Here is a 6,808-nt window from a genome sequence, read left to right as displayed (position 1 = left end):
TTCGTAGTTAGGGACGCAAACCATTGCACAACAGAGGCACGTATGTACATCTATACTGACCTATTTTAGACTCCCATTGAAGATCATGGTCATATGTCAAAGGTCAAGGTCCCATGAGCAAATGTCATTTATTTTCTCATGATCGTTTCAACACCCTGTACTCACCACCCATATTATGAAACTACTACACAAATAAACTGAGCCCACCATCGTCTTCATGACACATTTCTGCCTATCATAAGCATAAGTTAATTACACAAAATTGTTCGTGTAATAAGTGTATTAACGTGCCTCATCTCCTTTGCCTCAACTCGCTCTAATTCCCTTGATTTTGCTCGTGTTGATTTCTTGATCACAACCTGGTAACCGTCACACGTCTCTGGTTGGGATGTTCTCATACTTATCGACACAGAGATATCCAGGTGGTGAACGTGGCTGAGAGGGCCGCAGCAGCTTGGTGGGGGAAGGGTGGGCTGCGCCAGTTCGCTATTCCTCCAGCCGATGTTGTTATTGTTGTTGTTGTTGTTGTTGTTGTTGTTGTTGTTGTTATTGTTGTTATTGTTGTTGTTGTTGTTTTATTACTGTTACTATTATTATTATTATTATTATTATTATTATTATTATTATTATTATTATTATTATTATTATTATTATTATTTTTATTATTATTTTTTTATTATTATTATTGTTATCATCATCATCATCATCATTATCATCATCATTATCATCATCATTATCATCTTCGTCATCATCATCATCATCATCATCATCATCATCATCATCATCATCCTTATTATTAATCTCAAATGTAAAGATAAAATATTAAGGTCACGGTCAGTATTTTCTTTTCCTCCGATAATGTTTCGTGGAATCACAGAGAAGATGAATGAATACCTGTGCGTTCACAGCTGCTGCCTTAAGCCCCAAATACACTGCCGAATTTTGGCCACGAGCTTGACGTCGAATCAGTTCGTGAAAAAATTCGGCGACCGGTTCGCCGACATGACCAAGATGCTTACAGTTCGTGACCATTCGGCGACATGTCGGCGACATGTCGGCGAATACTCAAGACAATTCGGGGACAGTTCGGAGACATGTCGCCGACTATTCGGCGTCCATATCGCCGAGCTCAAAATCTGAAATTTTTACGTTTTTTTTTGTCGCGGAATAACTGGCGACAAGTCTCCGAATTGTCTTCGCATGTCCCCAAAGTGTCGGCGACATGTCGGGGACAATTCTCCGACAGTGCCCAGATTTCCGACAGCTGATCATCTGATGCCCATGTGGCATATAAAAGCACGGGAATCCGCGCCTACCGCATGGACTACTACAACACCCAGGGAGCAGTCACCTGGCAGGACAGAATTGTGGGCGATTAAATACCATGTGTGGTAATATGTGTGGTAATATGTATGATAGTATGTGTAATAAAATGTATAAATGTAACTTGTTTTTGTTTTGCTCTCCTACAAATATTTTAGAATGAATAAATGTTTACGTAATATCAGTAAACAAACCAGGAACTGAAAGAAGAAACAAATCTAAATGACTGAAAATGAAACAAAGGTTAAATAATGGCAGAATAATGATATTAATAAATAAATAAAGTAATAAATTGTAAATTAATTATGAAATAAATGAAAATGTTAGTTCCATACCTATTTTATATATTCATGATTCTTCTTGTTTTTCATATTTTCTTGTTTACTATTTATTATTATAGTATTATTTTATATATATATATATATATATATATATATATATATATATATATATATATATATATATATATATATATATATATAGATTTATATAGAGAGAGAGAGAGAGAGAGAGAGAGAGAGAGAGAGAGATAATACATAGATAGATAGATAGATAGATAGATAGACAGACCCCCGTGTACACCTCCCACCGCGACCCGTTTGCCGTGTCGTGATTAATTCGCCGAATATTCGGGGACATGTCCCCGAATAGTCTTGGCCATTCGGCGACATGTCCGAGACATGTCCCCGAATAGTCGGCAACATGTCGGCGACAAATTTGCCAATAAAATTTAAATTTCAACGGTCAAAATTCGGCGACAATTCGCCGAACACCGCGAATCGGACGCCGAATTGTGTGCGAGATGTCGGCGACATTTCGGTGACAATTCGGCGTCCATTTTGCATTCGTGCACATTCGGCGAACGGCCGCGAATTTTTCATGCAACATGAAACTTTCGTGGCGGTCGTGACCAGCTGTCAAAAGTCGCGTGGTGGACGCAGACATGTCCTCGAACGGCCAAGAACAGGCAAGAAAGATGCCGAACTTGTTCGCGACACGGGATGACTTGCATATTCGCGCACATTCGGGAGCCAAAATTCGGCAGTGTATTTGGGGCTTTAATAAGCTGTAGGTAAATCAAGGTAATTCCTGCTCACATCTGTTTCCTTCTGCACGATTACCTGTATACTCACACCTCCTCTTCCTCATAAACACAGGTAAGTCAAGATAATTTATGTATACGATTACCTTCTCGTTTATTTTTTTATATAGTTTATATATAGTTCAACTTATAGATAGTTTAACGTCGGAAAATGGGATGAACACTTTTCTATGTCCCCCCCCCCCCTTTTTTTTTTAGATTTATGTGTCTGCTCTTGTTTCAGTTGACCTTATAATTTTCTCGTCTCTTTCCATTTGTTATTTTCGTTACATTCCAGTTGACAGAAGTTCCATGTGTCGATCTATTTATTAGCCTTTTTAACGTTATAAGTGACAGATGGATGCATGTCATTATTCATTAGTTTATTTGCATATTAATGGATAGATTCATGAGTCAGTACAGATTAATGGTCCATTTTTACGTTTGGTTTAGTTCATAATTCTATTTTTACTTGTATGTTTTTTTGTCGTAGTTTTCATCCACTCTTTGGTTTTAGTTTTTAAATGTTTATATTATGTGTATTGCTTTTATTATCTATGCCTAATGTTGTTTATCTATTCATCCCTTATTATTCTAATTTCTTGTTTACTCACTGAGTCAGCCATCTACGAGAGTATTTTTTCTACTGTTTCATTTTCCCCAACACCACACTAAATCTCTAGTTATAATTTACCCCACCCAGCAATGCATCTTTAAGTTCAACATAAATATCTAAGTGACTACTATTTACCTCCCATCCATTTGTAATGGGTTATTTCCCAATGCAAAAAATCCATAAATATCAGTTTAAGAATAAATCAAAGATAAAGAAAAGTAATGTTTAAGTTCAAGTTCAAGATCTAAGAGATTACATCTTGCCTTCCAGCCATTTGTAATGCGGCAATTTTAAGGTAAGAAATTCAAAAGAATAACTGTGTGTTTGTTTGTTTCCTTATATCTGTTTTTATCCCTGCTCCTTCTTCTTTCTCCCTTTTATTGTAAATGTTATCGTCTGTCCTTACGTTTTCAATTTGTTGATGCAAGACATCCACAAGAATAAGTGTGCAGGCTTGTTTGTAAGTTTTTGTTTTATTTTATCCCTTCTTATTTTACTTTCTCCTTTTTTTATTCTAGGTCCTATCGCCTGTCCTTTCTTTTTGAAGTCTATTTTTTATCCCTGGTAACATTCACGCTTTCAGCTATTATAGTACCTGTGCTTAATGCTTGTCTCCCCATATTCTACTTTGTATCCTACTTTTTTATCCTCGGTCATATATACGGTAACTTTTAGTTCATTTTGTCTATCGCTAATGCTGTTTATCTTTATGTTTTCCCTAATTCTACTTCTTTCATTTCCGATCGCTTTTCCTTTCTGCTTCACTTCGTTTTATCATCAGTACGCGACATCAGCAGCAAGAGAGAGGAAGGAGAGACGGAAAGAGAGCGCCTCCCAGTGTAGCCCAAGTCGCCGCCAGAGCCACGAACAGGAACGAGCTGCTGGAGAAAGTGTAGGACAAAGGCGCTTGGGGGTGTCCAGTACCGTGAGTGACTCTGGAAGGTTGTGACGGTGGCCGCGCCTGTCTATCCTTTACCTGTCTGTGTGTGGTACCTGTGTGTGTGTCCTACTCATTGGTTGGTTCAACTTGGTTGGTGTCTTTGCTGTGACTGTTTTTATTTTTTTATTCATTTATTCTCATGCGTTTTGTTTCATCGTGTATTTACTTTATAGCTGTCAGGTACTACCACTACTACTACTACTGCTACTACTACTATTACTATTACTACCACTACTACTACTACTATTAATAATAATAATAATATTAATAATAATAATAATAATAATGATAATGATAATGATAATGATAATAATGATAATAATAATAATGTAAGAGCGGCCGTACATGTCAGGATGACCAAAGTTATGATTTTTTTTTCATCTTATAGTTAATTTTAGATTTCTTTTCACTTTTTCAAACGCTTGTATAGCGCTTCTTAATCAGTTTCCCTCCTCTCTTGCGTGCGCGCGTGCGTCTGTGCGTGCGTGTGTGTGTGTGTGTGTGTGTGTGTGTGTGTGTGTGTGTGTGTGTGTGTGTGTGTGTGTGTGAGAGACTTTCATGTCACTATTTTCTTTCCTTTCTTCATGAGTAACGGCACGTGATTGTCTGTTCTGGTCTTTTTCGTATTACTTCAACCCCCCCGTCTCTCTCTCTCTCTCTCTCTCTCTCTCTCTCTCTCTCTCTCTCTCTCTCTCTCTCTCTCTCTCTCTCTCTCTCTCTCTCTCTCTGTCCCGGGGTAATGGTGTAATTGTTTAATATTGTTAATTTATTTATAATCTTTTCCTCACTTGTCTTTTTTTTCCTTACCCTTCTTGTTCTTGTTCTTGTACTCGGTATTTTATTATTATTATTATTATTATTATTATTATTATTATTATTATTATTATTATTATTATTATTATTATTATTATTATTATTTTTATTATTATTATTATTATTATTATTATTATTATTATTATTATTATTATTATTATTATTATTATTATTATTATTATTATTATTATTATTATTATTATTATTATTATTATTATTATTATTATTATTATTATTATTATTATTATTATTATTATTGTTATTATTATTATTATTATTATTATTATTATTATTATTATTATTATTATTATTATTATTATTATTATTATTATTATTATTATTATTATTATTATTATTATTATTATTATTATAAACAGCATTGTCAGCATTGAGAGAGAGAGAGAGATCGGCTTCATCTTCACACACACACACACACACACACACACACACACACACACACACACACACATCCGTTTCTGATGCGTGATGTCAGCGTGGTTACATTTTTGGTGCGTGATGCTGCGAGGAAGGTTGGGCAACGAGGAGGAGGAGGAGGAGGAAGAGGAGGAGGAGGAGGAGTAGAGGAGGAGAGAAGAGAATAAGGAATGAGAAGAAAAAATAAGGTTAGGCTTGGAATGAGGGAAGGAGGAAAAGGCGCTGACGTAGAAGAGGAAGAAGGAGGAGAAGGAAGATGAGGAAGAACAGGGAGGAGGCAGAAGGAGAGGGGAGAGAAGATGGAAGAATGAACTAATGAGGGAACGTGTAGGTGGGTGAGTAGAAATGTGAGGGAGGGATGGTGGAAGGAAGGGAAGGGATGAGGGAAGGAGAGGGAGAAGGAGAAGGGGACATGGCCTATAGAAAGGAAATGTGTGGGTGTGTGGGTGTGGGAATGGTTTGTAGGGAGGGAGCGGGAGAGAGGGAGAGGGAGGGAGTGGTGATGGAAGGAAGGAAGGAAGAGAAGGATGAGGAAGGACATGTTGGGGCAGGGAAGGTAAGATAGGAAAATGAGGAGGGAGGGGAAGGAGGAGAGGGAACATTGTAACTAATTAATATTATTGATAATTATTGTTAATAGTTGATCTCTCTCTCTCTCTCTCTCTCTCTCTCTCTCTCTCTCTCTCTCTCTCTCTCTCTCTCTCTCTCTCTCTCAAAGATAAAACCAAATCACTTACACACACACACACACACACACACACACACACACACACACACACACACACACACACACACACACAAGGTCAGTTTCCCGTATAAGGCTTGTGACATGCAAGTATTCAGATGTATGTGAAGGTTGATTAATTTTGAGTCTACCTTGATTTACCTGGTCATTTAGGATGTCTTTTTTCATGTCCTGCGCTTTTTTTTCTTATGTTATTGTTTTATCTTGATTATTGCATATTTTTTTTCCTTTTTTATCTTTTTATTTATTTTCACCGTTTTTCGATTATTTTTTTTTCCTTTTTTTCCTTTCCGCCTTTCATGTTCTCTGATCTTTATCGCTTATCTTATCTATTTTTTTTTACCTCCTTCTTCTTTCCTTCTCTTTTAAGATCCGTTGTTCACAGTCTTAAGTTTTATTCCTTGTCCGTATTTTTCCCTTCATCTCTATATGCTTTTCTCTTTTCATCATTACACATTTTTTCTCTTCATTCTTGTATAATACTTTTTCCTTTTATCCTCATACTTTTCCCTTTATTCATATAGTTTACCCTTCACCCCTGTTTACCCTTGTCCTTTCATCGTAATATATTTTCCCCCTTGTCACCCTTATATAGTTTCCCCTTCACCCTTGTATATTTTTTCCCAGCATCCCAATTTACTTATCGCACCTTCAGACTTAATATTTATCTTACCTAATTTTTACGGTGCGAGGGACAAACCAAATGCTATCCTTAATTTATCTTCTTCTTTTATGCAACTTTCAAACATTACATAAGATGGCAAGGTTTCTTTCCTGAATATCATTTTTCTTATCTGCCCCTCTTCCTCTTCCCCTCTTTATCTACACTTTTTGTTCTCTATGTTGTTATTTTCC

General features: G+C 36.4%; 1 protein-coding gene across 1 annotated transcript in view; it reads left to right on the top strand.

The window, feature by feature from the left end:
• The first annotated feature begins 3,937 nt into the window (after positions 1-3,937).
• LOC126981624 (chitooligosaccharidolytic beta-N-acetylglucosaminidase-like) overlaps positions 3,938-6,808 on the top strand; it is a 28,209-nt gene continuing 25,338 nt past the window's right edge. The window contains exon 1 of the mRNA XM_050833061.1: positions 3,938-4,036. The gene's annotated coding sequence lies outside the window, so the exon portion shown is untranslated. The remainder of the gene's footprint in view (positions 4,037-6,808) is intronic.

This window comes from Eriocheir sinensis, chromosome 49 (genome assembly GCF_024679095.1).
Source record: "Eriocheir sinensis breed Jianghai 21 chromosome 49, ASM2467909v1, whole genome shotgun sequence".
Taxonomy (NCBI): domain Eukaryota; kingdom Metazoa; phylum Arthropoda; class Malacostraca; order Decapoda; family Varunidae; genus Eriocheir; species Eriocheir sinensis.
The sequence above is the reverse complement of the archived record's forward strand: the minus strand, read 5'-3'. Positions and strand labels throughout refer to the sequence as shown.